Source organism: Crocodylus porosus, unplaced genomic scaffold (assembly GCF_001723895.1).
Source record: "Crocodylus porosus isolate Cpor-Errol unplaced genomic scaffold, CroPor_comp1, whole genome shotgun sequence".
Classification (NCBI taxonomy): domain Eukaryota; kingdom Metazoa; phylum Chordata; order Crocodylia; family Crocodylidae; genus Crocodylus; species Crocodylus porosus.
Genome location: NW_017728906.1, coordinates 108,835,433 through 108,851,536, shown reverse-complemented (window position 1 = coordinate 108,851,536; position 16,104 = coordinate 108,835,433). Strand labels below are relative to the sequence as shown.

General features: G+C 41.8%; 1 protein-coding gene across 1 annotated transcript in view; it reads right to left on the bottom strand.

Moving 5' to 3' along the window:
* The window catches only part of ABCC4 (ATP binding cassette subfamily C member 4), a 251,125-nt gene that overhangs the window by 212,801 nt on the left and 22,220 nt on the right, over positions 1-16,104 (bottom strand). The window lies entirely within an intron of this gene.

Sequence of the window (16,104 nt, the reverse complement as noted above, 5' to 3'; positions counted from 1 at the left end):
GGAACTCTTACAGCTACTTCCGTTTCATACAAGCATACATGTAGTTACATCATTACATACATCGCATGTATAGTATAATTAGCTACTTAAGTATGCAGGGCGGAGAGGTAAATATGCATCAGCTCATTAAGCATGCTCAGAAACTACAACAGTTCGCCAAAAGTTCATACCCCAAGGCCACAGTCAATTGAATTCCAGCTTCTGTATCAGCATGAGAAAGGCTAAGGCGGGTGAGGGGGAGAAAGGAGCCTTGGGCAGTACTTCTTTCTTATCAGGTGCAAGATGCAAGCTGCGCATTTCTAACAATATTCCATTTCTAACACCACTCTCACTGAAATCTAGCACTCACTTAAAATCAGCCAAACCATGGTTACCCCAAGATCAAATGTGGCCAATCTTTTATTCAGGGGTGGATCTAGGACTAGCTCCCTGCTTCCTTCCCCACCTACGCAAACAGACCGTCCTTGAGAGCCCACAGGGACTTTAGGTCTCTAGCAGGTGACAATTCCCACCTTTCCCTTCCCTCCCCATTCCACAGCTGCCACTGTTGCTTTCCCTGATGTTTTGGGGGCTGGGAGAGCACCAGAGCTGTTCCTCCCCACCCAGCCAGGGGAGGGGACAGGGGCAACATCAGGGCTGGAGAGTGGTTCTCCGCTGTGTCCTCCATCCCCTGGGAGCAGGCAGGCGGAAGGGGATTCCCCTAAACCCATCCCCACTGCTGCTGTCCCCAACTGAAATCAGCCCACATGCAACCTGGCAGCACCAGACAGGAGCAGCTCTGGTGCTTCCCCTACCCCTGGGACAGTGAGAAAGCAGAGGAAGTGGGGAAAAGGAGGGGAGGAAGGTTTTCACTTCTTGTTAAAGGGTTTAAAAAGTCCCCCAAAGCTCCCCGGTGCAGTGCAATCCAAAAGAGGGGGTACAACTGCCCCATTACAGCTTCTCTGGATCTGCGCATGCAGTTTTTAATAAAAAAGTTAAAGCTAGGACTCAGTGGCAACGCGTAGGGGGTGCATGGGGGTGCACATCCACCCCCTGAGAGCGCTGCTGCACCCCCTGCCAGCCAGCGTTCCCCACTTAAGCGATGTGGGGGGGGGCAGGTGGGAGCACTGGTGCTCCCCCTGAAAGCGCCAGCTGGGGAGTGGGGGCACCAGGAGAAGCACCGCTGGCACTTCTGTGTCAGTGCAATCAGTTGCAGGGGGACCCCCTACCCCCTCCAGTCACTGACCCTCTGACTCAGAAGGCACCAGTCACCCATGCCAGAACTTCAGAAAAACCTGTAGAAGGTCTTTATATCACTCACAGGGGAAAAAAAATTGAAAAAGAAAAGAGTGAAAAGATATTAACGTGGAGATCTTAAGATAAGCACCATTACCTTCCTGGGATAAAATAGTAAAGTTGGGCTGCCTGTGAATTAGGATTCTTTCTTTGGATAAAGCAGCAAAATTAAGTCTATAATCCCTGGTTAATTTTAGTCATACTGCAATGACTGCTTTGTTGTTATAACACAGAGAATTTTTTTTCCCCAGGGACATTGGCTTTGGAAAAAAGAATAAATAATTTACTTCCTGGATTAGTGTCTTAAGTCCTCTCTCTCCCTACATTCCACCCCCATTATTATGAATGACACTGATACTGTAAATGATACCAACTAGGGCTCCAGCCTTGTAAACATTTACACTCATTTAAGTATTCCAGTAACTTAATTTCCAAAACAAAATGCTCTTAAAAGATAATCGGATGGAGGGAGGAAAGCAAAGCAGAAGGGGAAAAAAAATCATATTAAACAGAAAATATTTTTTTAAAAGCCAGTAGGCTAGATAAATTTGCAGGAGGAGCTGTTACAGAGTTGTCTACCATTGGGAAAATGCCACTACCCAGCAAGAACCAGAAATAGAACATTGCATCATTATAAAAGGTAATAAAACACAAAACAAGCCATGGAATTGTTTTGTCCTCTGAAAATTTAAGGCTACGTGCAAAAGAAAATGGGAAAATAAAAAGTGAACAACGAACTCATAGGAAATAATGTAAAGAGAGGAGGGACAAAACCACTGGCTTGACATTGCACTTACAGTCATATATGGAGTTCTATGCTTATTGATACACAGATATATACACATATAGACACACACATATATAAACAGACAGAGCAACTGTAGCCATTTCTAGAAAGTACAACTTTATTAATAATTACATACAGCTACCTTAAAAGAACATTAAGGTTGTAAGATCAAGCACTCATGATTAGGAAATGCCTAAGAAAAGGTTGTGCAACACTATTCAACCTCTTATACATATGCATTATGTTACAGCCTTCAATTACATTTAAAAAAAAATACAGACAGATTTCCTTTCTCATTTGGTGTACAGGAAAACTGGTTGTCACTGAATGGGCAGCTGTTCATAAAATATTCATTTCATCCTCATTTCTCAATATATGGCAATAAGCCTTATTTACTGCTCTATTCATACCTTGGTCTGAATATAGAATTACTAACTTCCCCATGAGCATTTCTGTGTATTTATCACCCAGTGCTTTACAAACATTTTTCACCCTACATCTCCCAATAGTGTGGTATTACCTCCAATTTCCGGATGGGAAACTGAAGCAAATAGTTATTAAAGTCATTGGAAGGGACCTCAAGAATCATCTAGTCCACCTGCCTGCACACATGCAAGCTGTCTATTCCTAAACCATCCCTAACAAATGCTTATCTGACTTATACTTTAAAAATTAAAAAAAACTTCCAATGAAGGAGATTTAAATTAAAAATTTCCAAAGAAATAAAACATGTCTACTCAATTAGGTACATCTAGAACCTACTTTTCCAGGATATTCAACACAATCATGCATTTTCAAAGGACAACTCCCAATGAAACCTGTTGAAGCTATGAGCATTCAGCACTTTTGCAAATCACTCCCAGGGGCCCAAGATGGGTATGAGGAAATGATGGGGGGGTGTCACAAAATGAGTAACCAGGAACAAAAGTTTGTCTTAAGTGATTTGCCTAGCATTACATAGCAACTTTCTGGCAAAGGAAGCATAGAAAACAGTTTAGAGAGGTTGAAATCTTTCCAGCGGAACAATTGTCCATAGGAAAATGATGATTTGATGGAATCAAAACATTCCGATGAACACGTTTCTGTCAAAGCTTTTGTTCAAAACAAGATACAAAGGCAGACAGGCAAGTAGGCTGCTGGGCTAACCAGCCAACTGACTTGCCTGGTTTCCTTTCATCCTATAGGCAAAAACAGTCTGGTAGTCTACTGGCTTATGACCCACCTGTTCAGTTTGTGTCCAACTTGTTATCCAGTTTTCTGATTTATTGACTAAAAAGTGTTTCCTCACATGGGGACAAAGAACTGGAACTGTTTTTAAATTGAACTAGATAAGTTATTGAAAGCATAATATTATGGGATTAAAAAGGTTTTGGGTCAACTATTACCTTGTGTTATATGCATAGACAAAGCTAGGATTTTGAAAAGACAGGTGCAGATTGTGTGGCACATCATCACATATACACAAAACATTTTTATCTACTTAAAGGGAAACCAGATGCTTTGCTAATATGCTAGCACCATATTATGCATTTTAAGGTCAAAGGGAAAACCAATATAACTAGCTGAATGTGGGCTAACTTGCTAGATCATCTATAAAGTTTAAAAAACACAATAAACTAGGCAAAATAGTCAAAATGATCAAAATATATTGTATCATTAAGTCCAGTAGTCATTATAATTAAATGTACATCTCTTATTCAGATTCATAAAGCAAAATCTAGTCTTCTCGAGCGTCTTGACAGTACCGCCAATACTTCCTGTCAGCCATTTCTATACCTGAGTTAAGGTTTTTCCTAGAACTAAAAACAGTCTTCAGGCTACAAAATAGAAGAGAGACATTACCAGGAATGGCTAACAGACAACAAAATTGCAGAAGAAAGGATAGTTTGAACAGTAGGTTAGCAAGACCATTCAAAAGACAAAGGGTCTTTATCACCCGCAGAGTGGAGAGAGATTAGAAGGAATCAGGGAGATGACAATGAGCTATGAAGGCAGTTAGTTTTAAAGTTTGGGTACAGCCAGAATCAAAGGGGAGTGCAGCTGCACCATTGCACCTCACTGGATCCACCCCTGGTTATATACCGGGTCAAGTATGTACAATCCCTATGTTGAGGTACAGGTCTAACTTTCTTTAAATGTGGCAGATGTCTGGTAATTCAATTCCTCATGGCTTTTGTTTGCCTGCAGGAGATAGGAAAGATTCCATAAAGTCTACTACCTTCTGGGGTTTTTTTGGAGGCTTCCTCTAAGCACTGGGATGTTGGCCACATAGGCCACGTCCACATGACCGTGAACATTTGCTTCCCTTGGGACAAGTAGCAGCGGCACACCTTGTGCCACTGCTACTTGTTTCCAGGGAATACCCATGCCACATGCCCCATGCTGGCCCCAGAAGCCTTACCTGGGGCCCTGGGGGCCTCGGAGAGCTGCAGCCGCAGTGCTCCTGCAACTGGGAGCCCAGCCAGCAGCTAGAGCATGGCACTGGCCAGACAGGCTCTGGTTTTGGGCGATGAACACTGCTGCCATGGGATCTCCTGGGATCAAAAAACCCACCACGCTGCCAGGAAGCAGTGTGGCAAATGTCTGCATGCGTGGTGTTTGTCCCGCAGATGGGTCTGCAGTGCCACATACCACATGTCCACGCTTATCTGGGCATGGCCATTTATGGCTGGAGGTTTTTGCCTGGGGTGTGCTAATGCTCCTGCTGGCACTTGGGAAACTCTCAAAGGTCTTGCTCTGGGTCATAACAAATGCCAAGTCTGGAATCAGAAAGGAGGAGTGTGTTCTCTACATCAGATTAGCAAGGACTCTGCTTTCCTCTGCAACATGGGGCATGATCCTCTTCATAGCATCCTCTCAGCATGTATTAACCAGTTAATTCTCTGTCACTGCAGTGCCAGAGCAATGGCAGCATATCATCCATGTCTACTTATGTTACATTATGGGATGTTCTTGGTGTTTCTGGTTTTGTGCCTCAGTTGTGTGTGGAGGTCTGAAGTGGCAGTTTTGGGGATTCTATGGGTAAAACCTTTTCCTCCCCTTCTCTGCCATATTAATTCAATATATTCACAACACACTGAATTTGACTGTCCACTATCTTTGCAGTCTTCATTCCATCCTGCTTCTATCCCTTCTCTGACTAGAAATGAGTTTTCTAAGTAAGAAAGAATACTAATATTTAGGGTTATTTCTTTGTAAGTGACCTACAGTAGGTAGCACATGAGAAAGTTGTGTGTTACTATGCTTGTCCTAGAGTGAAGGGCTTCTGAAAGAGCTGTCACAGTGGATTTAGAAAGCATTAATGACTTGTCTTAAGAGTCCAGGAACCCAAATTATGGAGATAAAAATTGAATCAGCCAATCATCATTATAGAGTTCAGTGAAGTCCATCTTCATTCTATTCCTGGTATCTTAGGTCAGTCAGCACAGAAAAAAGGATTTATTTGGAGGCTGAGGATTTAGAAATTCATAGAAGTTTTTTTTTCTATCCTTAGCTAGCATTTGCTCTACCTTACCTCAGCATACTTTGAAACCACTGATAAATCAATTCCTGACCTGACAAAGAGAAATATCAGAAACAGATTCTAATACATACAGTATGAAGTATCACACATTTCTGACCCAATACTCTTTTGGGCTGAATTCACCCAAACTCCATTTTTTCCATCTTCTGTCTTTGTTCATAGACTCATTAGCTTGGTATCCTACCCCAGTGAGTTTTATTTTTTGCTCTCCATCTTTTTAATTGATTCTCTTTCAATGAATCACATGGCTATACAAAACTCAAGTTACCTTAAAACAGTATCATGACAAAACACCAGAAGCATTAACATAGTTGTTGAAATAGGAAGGTTGACAAGACAGCTCCTTCCTACCGCTATGGAGGCAACAGCTGCTTCAAAAATCCTACCAAACAGGTTTCCTTTACAGGTTTCCTTTCCTTCATGGTGACCAAGAGGTCACCATATTCAGTTTATTTTGGACCAAAGGGAAAAGCAACTTTCAGAGTACCACTCTTAGCTAAATTCATAAGGATAGATTCTTTACCTATGTAGCCCTCTCTCCCCCAAAATGGGAAAGTGGAAACTGTCCCAGAACCTCCACAGAGAATTCCCTAACTGTGCCCCCCTCTCCTCTACAGCAATCCAGGTTAGATATCTCTACTAACCACTGCTCTGGCAGTTCACATGGGTAGAGGTGATTCTTCATGTAGGTCTTGGAACTTTTTAAAACTATTTCTTTTCAAAATAATTAATTGATTCTGCATTTGTTTTAATCTGTTCAAATGGCACAATGACAATTGAATGAATAGACAGTAAAGAAGTTAATAATTTGAGGAATGATTAGATGATCATAGAGCTAAGTGCTGTTCTTTCAATTCATTCCTATAGCTCTATCAGTAATGTTTATTTATACAAAATTTATATCACTTGTCATGAGTAATTTTGGACCATTTCTCCAATTTATGAATGTCATTTTGAATGCTTATCCTATCTTCCAAAGCAGTAGAGAATAAAGTGTGCTACCTGCACCTGATTTTTTTTGGTCTCAAGTACAAAACAGAAGCAAACAGTAAAAAATCCCTAAGACATTAAAAAATTGAACAAAAATGGCATTGTTTTGGCAGTGCTGCTTTCTAGGGGTCATCTGAATCATGAGTTTTCCAGGAAAGATAACTCGATTTTTACCATGATTTAATTATTTAACTTTCTCCGTTTAAAAAACTCAGAACTCAAACTTTCCCCCGAAGGGAAGAAGATAGATAATAGTCACATTTTTAAAAGACTTCTTATCTAAACCTAAATATGAGTTAACAGTCTTTACCTCAGCTGTTCAAATCTTTTATTTTAGCAGTGCTACAAAGATTTATCCAAACTGAGCATCTTTCTCTATGGATTCTAATCTAGATTTTTGTGAGCTTTAAACCTTTGCAATGTTAGTAAAGTAAAACTTAAGAGATTTAGAAAAAGAAGGCCCATTTTTTCAAAAAGCCATGAGAAACCTGAGTCACTTTTGAAAATGGCTTATATTCTGGCAGCAGAACTTGATGTAGTTATGTAGATTTTGCAACACCGAGCGAAACAATACTAAGTAACTTTTAAAATATAGACCCTTACATATAACTGAGGGAAGGAGCACCTGATAACCAGATTGAAAATTTATTAAGCAAGTCTGAGTGACCCGTGGTTATTTTAATAACAGCAAAGGAATGGGAGAACTAATATCCTTCATAAAGGCAGAACCCAGATTTGGCCCTAAGGATTTGAGTTTGCGCTGTTTTCTTTGGTACAAAAAGAAAGCAAACGTTCCTCATTTATTAAATAATATCCCCTCTGGCTATCAAGTAGAACTGCAGATCTTGTTGCCTTGCAAAGTTTTTCAATTAATATGCCACTTATCCAGTGGCATATTAAATTTAACGAGTGTAATATCTGTTGCCATTTTCTTTCTGCTGTGGATCAACAGTGTCTTCTCTTATCCACTGGGCCAAGCAGCAGAACTAAACTACGAGCAGCACCCAGAAGTCTGTTGGACACAATAAATCTACTGGTTAAACACGTGTTATGCCTCTGTGAGAAATAATGCTTTTTTTTCCATCTTTGATGTTCTAAAGTAATACACTTAATTTTCAGTTAGCAAGAGTGTATACTCCTCCACCCTGGACACCTACAGCTGACATGGCAGTGCCTGCACCTCTGCGTGACTCCTAGTCTTCAGTTGACCCAGTCAGCCTCCAACACCTTCTGGGTTTCAGTGGCCTAGCTTTTTGGCTCGTAAAGTAAAAAGTTGCACCTCAGAGGTACCTAAAATTCAAGATAAACACACCAACTCTTGTCTACTTTCTGGGCTCGAGCCTCAGCAGACTACCAGACCTACCTTTCTAAAAGGAAGTACTCTTCATGTCCTGGCTCAAACCAGCCTAGTCTCCCATAGAAAGATCTGATGATTGGGGATCCTGGTTTTCTCCAAATTAAAAAAAATACCCAATTTTCAGTTAAAAAAAAAGTAACCCCAAATCCACATTTTTCCATGATTAAAATGAAACACTACTATATGTAGATCTATATATTAGTGCCACTTCATTTAAGTCACAGAAAAATGTGGATTTGGGGTTACTTTTTTTTTAACCAAAAATCATGGATTTTTTTAAATAAGAGAAAACCAGGATCCTTGCTGATGATCAACTTTAGCTCACCAATACAATCATCAAATGAACTAAGGGGATCTTCCTTTTTAGTTCTTCACTCCTAGCTTGTCTGCTTCATGCATCACAGAGCAGGTCCAACTGAGATGCCAGCAGACCACTAACTATTTCCTAATGTATAGAATTTATATATCCCACCCAATAAAAATTGGTATTTAATAGCCGTGACATTTCTTAATTTGCTATTTTTTCAAAATAAATGTAGGCCCTGGTATTGCTAAGTTATTCATAAGCATAACTTTGCATATGAGTAGACAGACTAAAGAATTTACATGCTTCATTTTACTCTGTTGTGTATCACTTCTTATACTACTTCAATCAAGTCACTGCAGCAGCTAAGTACCTTCTAACAGTATATTAAATGTCAATTACTCTATATCAAGTGTTGTGTGCAGTCTCTCCTACTTTCCAAGGGAAGATGATTGTGTGTGACATACCGTTTGTTCTCACAAAGGTTTTTGTGCGTGTGTGTTTAATACATGCATTGACATGCCTATGTTTATGTAAAAGAAACTAAGGTTGAAGAACACTTTTTGCTTGGAACAAACAGAGGTGAAGTTTTTTATGGTTCTCAGATTCCATTAGAATTTAATTCCATATCATCAAACAAGCTACTCTGAAAAGCTTTCCTTTTTTTACCCTGGCACATTGTGCCCTTGGAATAAAAAAGTTCTATTCTTCCCAGGTGTAGACCTGTTAACAACAGTCTCCATCCTAGAGGGTTTAAAAAAATAGCCTGTGGCTGGTCCTGAAGATAAGAATTTAGGCCTTGAATTTGATTTAATACTTTAAGGGAAATTAGTGCATAGAGCAGAAAATAGGCATGATATGTTTACAGTAGTCAGCGTAGCTGAAGAGACATGCTGCAGTGTTCTATGCTATGTGGTATTGTTCAACTAAACTGCATTGCTATAGTTCACTTTAGAGATAACAAAGATGCCTGTGTGTGACCTGGCCTTGGTTATACTCCACAAAGCTGGAATGGAGTCCCCTATAGATTGAGGGGGGGAAAGTATGCAAAAGGTGCTGCTATGCAAGAGCCTGGCATCTGGAAGGAATCCAGGAGCAATGCTAAGCCATGGAAAGAAATGGCTACTTCAGAGCATGTCCCTTCAACTAAAGGGGACAGCACTGTGGTTGTGAACTGTTCAGGCATTTTCCTTTCTCATTGTCTTCTGTTAAAACTGCTCCTTTTTGTTTAATTAAATATTTCTTGAAGCAGAAACTTGAACCTATGTCTCCTGTATCCCAGGTGAATGTCTTAACCCAGAGATTCCCAAAGTGTGGGGCACACAGCCCTGGGGAGAACACATTTCCTGGGTGGGAGCACAAGTGAATAATGACCATTGATTGCTGCCAGGTCCTCAGAATTGGTGACAGTCAGGAATTGGTATCAGGGACCAATTCCCCCCACCCACTGCTGACTCCTGCTGATGCCCCTCTGTGGTGGAGGAAGCCATAACGGTGGCAGATGAAGTAGGGGGAGGAGTGTGAGAGTGCCCATTCTGCTGTGGTGAAACATAAACCCACAAAGACTGTGATATACAATGTCTTAACCACCAAGATGCACTCTTTCTCTTCCAGCACTAATTAATACTGGCACTTTTATATTAACAGCTCCAGTGATATTGAGAGCCCTATTCCAAAATAGAAACCATGCATTTGTGGTTAGGCACCTTAGATGTGGGACTGCCAGCAAGTACCCTGCCCATCAAGCTACTGGCTTTCCTGCATTGCATTTCCTTGTTTGCAATACAGAGTGAGAAAATGTTGAAATCTCAAGAGGTTTTGCAAGATGGGAAAAAATTTCCTATCTGGTTTACTCTGGATAGCTACAATTAACAGCATGTTCAAATGAAATTTAGAGATGAAAAGGAGATTGCAACATATCTGGAAGCCAATGCAGTAGAAGATGGTTTCCTTAAGATGAAATAAAGTAAAATATAGAAGGTAATATAGAAAGTAAGAGCTTAGGCAAAAGAGAGGAGAGAAGAATTAAGAAAGTATGGAATGAGAGTGAACATGAGTGAGATTAAAAGACAGGTTGTAATGGGGTCACTGAAGCAAGTGCAGGAGTCAGAAGTTTGTCTACTGTCATCCTCTGTGTCTTTAATGAGAAAGGAGGAGCTTGTGGAAGACAAGCAAAGGTCACTTTGTCAGTTTTCTTTTGGAAGTAACTGGCAAGATCCTTCACAGAAAGAAGTGAAGAACATGAAGAGTCAAAGAAGGAAAAGGTTGGTTTAACTATAGATACAGGACTCCATTAAGTTGTGGCATTAGAGTTGTTCTACTAGGGACATGGTAGAGCAAAAGGAGATTCAATCAGCCTCATATCAGGGCTTCCCAAGATGCTCTGCAGGTTGAGAGCAAGGAGTGAAGTAAGCATATGCTAGTTATTCAGGGCTGGAAGGACTGCTTTGCAATGGTAGAAAGGGCAAAAAGTGAGGCATGAATAAACAAAAGGGCAGAGAACCCTTGTCAGAAGCAGTTGGGAAGTTATCATTTAGTTGATAAAGTCACAGAGCAACCTCGTGACAGGATGGTGTAGGAAGCAATGAGTGAAGTTAAGGAGAAACTCAGTGGAGAGACAGGGACTGGGCAAATGAATGAGTTGAATCATTGTCACATTAAATGAAGATGTGAGGGTAAGGATACATGTAATGAGTCAGATAGGACATCAACATGGAAGCTTAAAGTCATGGAAAACAAGCAAGAGTAAGGAGTGGGAAAGAGGAAGGTTGATGAGGCAGAACTGGGAAGACAGATAACATCACTATGGAAGGGCAGGAGAGAAAACAGATTTAGGACAGTTTGAAATGGGAAGACATTTGAAAGCAGCAAGAACAGTAGAGTAAAAGCCCACCACTGACAATCTGATGGAGAGCAAGAGAGACCTCCCTAAGAGAGGGCAGCTTGTCAGGCAAAGAGTTACAGGTTTCAGAGACCATAGCTGGAGGGAACAACATTTAAAACAGGAGTCAGGTCTGAGGGCAATTGTTTTAGAAAGGGAGCATTTTAGCAGAAAAAAGTGTGTGGGGGGTGGGAGAGGGAGACAGGCACGAGAAGTGTGGTAAAGCAATGCAGCAATGTGTCTCTGCATACCATGCAGCTCAGAGGGGCTGTGGCTCAGCATGTTGTGACCTGCAGGCATGCTGCCCCCTGGTGCCCCAGGCTGCTTAGAAGTTGGACATCCCTGATATAGAAGGTGTCAGTGGCAAGAGATACAAAGGGAAGATGGCTGAAATACACTAATCCATGTCAACAAAGCCATGAAATGCAAAAAAAAAAAAAAAAAAGCCTTAGCATCTTCTATCTTTTTAAGCTCAGTCTTTGGAAAATAGCCAAAACACCTTTCCACAAGAATCTTCTCCTATGAGCTAACTTCACCTGACCAGTCAACCTACCAACTACTGAACTGAACACTCACTCTCCTTATTGCTCTTCCTTCAAAACCTGACATCTGCTTCAGGTGTTATAGAGCAGAGCTGAGTCAGGCCCAGGAACTCATTAACTCTTTCCTGACTTGTGTGGGATTTGTATGCCCCATCACACAACAAAAGCAAAGCAGTTAAAAAGAGCAAAAGACTCTCACATTTCAGAGTAAAAAAAAGTACAGGTACATTTTTTTCAGACTGTTACAAGTATGTGAAATAGATAAGCTATAAATTTAAATGTACCTCTTTTATTAAGTGAACAGTATAATCAGAACTTTTCATTAGGCATCTAAATATGATAGGCAACCTTCATCTTAGGGGTAGGAGCCATGCTTTTGTTTGTAGAACTGATTCTGGTCCATAACTGGGGCTGCCAGACATTACAGCCATACAAATACATAGTAATAATAACAGTCATCTTACTGGCTTTTGTTGTCTGTGCTGAGCATGAGTCATTCAGTATTTCAATTCTCTAGAGGTTTTTCTTTAGAAATCTTAAGAGTCTAATGTTTCCTTATAGGAAGGTCATTCTCTGCAGGAAGATCCATCCAGAACAAAAAGCCTGGAGCCTTAATAGTTTGTGTCCCATTGTTTGTGAGAAGTGAACTGGACAAGTGGTGCAGACTACATCAGATATACTAAAATCTTATATAAAATGTTTTTACTCAGACTTGTTACACCTACTTACTTTATTCAATATGCCCCAACATCCGTTAGTAGGGCAGCCAAAACATTCATATCAAAACTAGAGTCTTGAAACTTAACTGATTTTCAAACCTGCTGCCACCTCTCTTACAACTTCCTTCTGTATGTCTAAAACAAAAACCGCCAAACATAAAAACTTGACAGGCCTATTGTAACCACAGACATCCTTTCCGCTTGTCATACTGTATCTCTGGGTTAATCCAGTGGTAGAAGAGAAAATTAAGGCATCTCTGCAGCTCTCAGTTGTACTGAAAGCAACATGGAATCCTTGCAGTCCAGACCTAGCCCAAAATGCTCCAGAGATGACTAAAAGCAATGACAGCTCTGAAAGTGGGTGAATATTATTTGACACAGAAAGGTACACGGATTTCCCAGTTTCACTGTTTTAACAGGAAAGAAAAACTCTATGGATGTATTTATATTCAGTTGCGATATAACACCAATTGTTATTAAAACAATGCTTTTTAAACTGATCTAGTGATCATGGACTCATACAGCAGAATATACAGCATTTCTACATTTTAATGTCTTTGTCCTAATACTGCTATTAATACAAAAGACTTAAATTTTATTATTGTTATTTCATGATTTATTCATTTGAGAAGAAAAAATGTGGGCCAGCCACATGCCAATCGATCAAACATGGAAATAGAAAATTTGCCAAGAGAAAAAAAATGCAATTGTATAAGCAGCTCACCAACGTTTCTCTCCTTAAGGACCCAGAATTACCTGGCAGAATCCATGATGTGGATTGGGGCTTCTGGAAGGTATCCTTATCCAGTCCACCACCCACCAGCAAGGCCTCCATAGACAAACCAGGCCTATACTGCTGACCCAGTCACTGCAGCTGCTACCAACAGCCTGGTTGCAGCTCCAGCCCCTGTGCTCTGCCACCTCCCTGGGTATGGCACTACCCAGATACACCTCTGCTCTATATACATGTATCAGCATTAAAAATGGACCCACCTGAAGGAATAGGAAGAGTTGCCCTGCAGAGGGACAGAGTGCCAAGAGACAGAGTTTGTCCCAGTAGGGACACTATATGCCCTGAGTGCAAGTGAAGCTGTTTTGGAGGTAGCCCTCCTGCAGGCAGCCGTGGTGCTGTTGGCATGGGGGGGGGGTGAGGGCAGTGGGCGCCGACTCGCAGTTGGCAACCACTCGCAGACGCTGCTGGCAGCAGCAGTGGTGGCAGCCAGCGGTGATAGTGAACCACCTGCAGACACCACCAGTGGTGTCAGCAGTGTGGGGGAGGGCATGATGAGCGGTGACCACCCACAGGTGCCACTGGCAGTGTCAGTGGTGCCTTTTCACAGGGGGTGCACTGCCATGTTCAGGGGGTGCACATGCACTCATGTGCACCCCCAGGCATCGCCAATGCCCACAACAATCCTTCTGAGACCACCTGGCAGAGCCTTGCAGAAGAGAGTGCTACAGTGTGTCCATTCTCCCTCTTTTCCCCCTCCAAGCCCTGCCTGAATAGGCACAAGAGAGGGGCTGCCTGGGAGGAGACTCCGAGCCTGGGAAGGCCCTTCTGCAAGCCCCTGTGTGCCTGGGTAAGAACGGCAGAGGAGGGGGATGCAGGGCCAGGGGGGAGACTGCTTGAGACTGCCCTGTTTTTTCCCCTGTGTACATGTTTCAAAATGTACAGCAGTCAATGATATTCCTATAATGACTGGTTCCAGAAGCAAACTCTCCTGCCACGGCTGCTGCTTAATAGATGATCTTTCTGAATATTCAGTTGCAGACATGCAACACTTTGGATATTCCCTCAAAGAACAGACCAGAATAGAAATGTAAAAAATACTGAACACCAGAGCCCCAATAAGACTGACAGATCTTTAATGAAGTCTGGAAACAGAATCACTGCTGGTATATCCAAAAAGGGTGTCAGTGACAACAGGAGAAGAACTGAATTACTCTGTCTTACAGGGAAGGTCTTCTGCACTGTGGTATTACACAAGATGAAAAAAAGGAACAGATACAAAGTGTAGAGGAGAACAGAATGGTTTCAGGTCCAAGAGATATTGCAAATATTCATACTAAGGACCTGAGTGAAGAATATATAGAATGACAGCTGCCCTTTGTCATGAGTTTCACTAACTTTCAAAAGATAGTTCAAAGACTACATAGATCGACCCTGAGAGGGGGATCCAAGATTTCATAACAAGGGGTATGGGAGCAGCACCCAGCACTGCAGGGGTGTCTGCACTCCCCCCCCCCATTGCTCAGAGACACATCCTTCTCCTTCCTTCCCCCTACTGCTTTCCCATGGGTAGTGCAAGCTCCAGGGCTATCCATTCCTGCCCACTCCAGTTGGGCTGGCTTGGGGACTGGGCTCAGTAGGGAACTGTGGCAGTGGTGATGGTTGGAGTGGTTCCCCCACCCATGCTTGCTCCCAGACAGAACACACAGTTCCCGGGAGGGCAAAGAGGAGAGGGGGGTACATGGTTCTGCAAGCTGGGGGGAGCAGGGCCCAGCACTCTTACCCCTGACAGCAACTCTGAAAGAGTTGTTGGCTGAGCTGCTGCTGTCACCACTGCCTATGCTCTGCCCACCCCAGCTGTTGCTCTAAAAACAGCAGCAGCAGCCAAGGGTGTTTTGGAGTTCCCAGCACAGGTATGCTACTGGGGTGCAGACTCTGCTGGGTGGGGGATGATTGCAGCCCCTCCTAACTTGGCACACAGGGCAGGTGCCTGTCTCGGCCAACCCTAGGTATGCTGTGCAAATTAACAAACTCTTTCTGAGTCACTGAATCTGTATCTTTACTGTTCTATTCCAGACTGTAATAGTATTTCATTTTGAAGAAGGATCTCAGACGTCCCCACACTTTCTCTCCTTGGCGTGTCTTATCCCTCACACTCTCCTTTCCTACTTCTCCCCTTCATCTTGAATCTGCTGCAGGCATAATACCCACCTGAGATTCCTACTAAGCTTTAATTTAAAGCTAGCTTTTATTGGGCCCTGGCACACCATCTCTCATTACACTTCTTTGTTTCCACATTTAAAATATTTCATGAGTAATTTATTTAGCAAAGTTATGTCTGTCCTTAGGATTTTTTCTTCTTCTGACCTCAACACAAAACAGCATTCATACAGTCAGTAAAGCTTCACCAGCTTTAGGGGACAGCCTAGAAACTTAAGTAAAGCTAGATGCAATGCAATTCAGTATTCATGGTTATATTTATGTTGTTTGTTCATTGTGGGAATAAAAAGCTCCGATACATTTATTAGAGTACCTAGAATGGATTTTTGTTTGTTTGGAATGAAGGTGGCAATGTCAAGAATTTTTCCATCATTTTAATGTATACGTTCTATTCCACAGCACCCATGCTGCACAAATTGTTTTTTATCTTTTCTTTTCCTCCAGTACATTTGGCATAAGATAGATATTTTTCCCACCCTCATGTTTACTGTGAAGCACAGACAACACTGCTCTGCTTTGTTTATTTTCTTCTTTATATAAAAAGCATCATCAATAGCACCAGAGCAGATATAATAACGAACAATACTGGAAATTGAGGTAGTCAAATCATCAATAGAGTTTTTATTATTAAATACATACTGCAGTATTGTACAGAGGCAATAGTGAAGATGGATCGCATGCACTGTAAGAATGCATACGTAGACATAGTAGCTGCTATGTACAGCTCCCAGTCCAAGAACATGATTCTACAACTGCCTCTAGTCAGGTAAACCTTA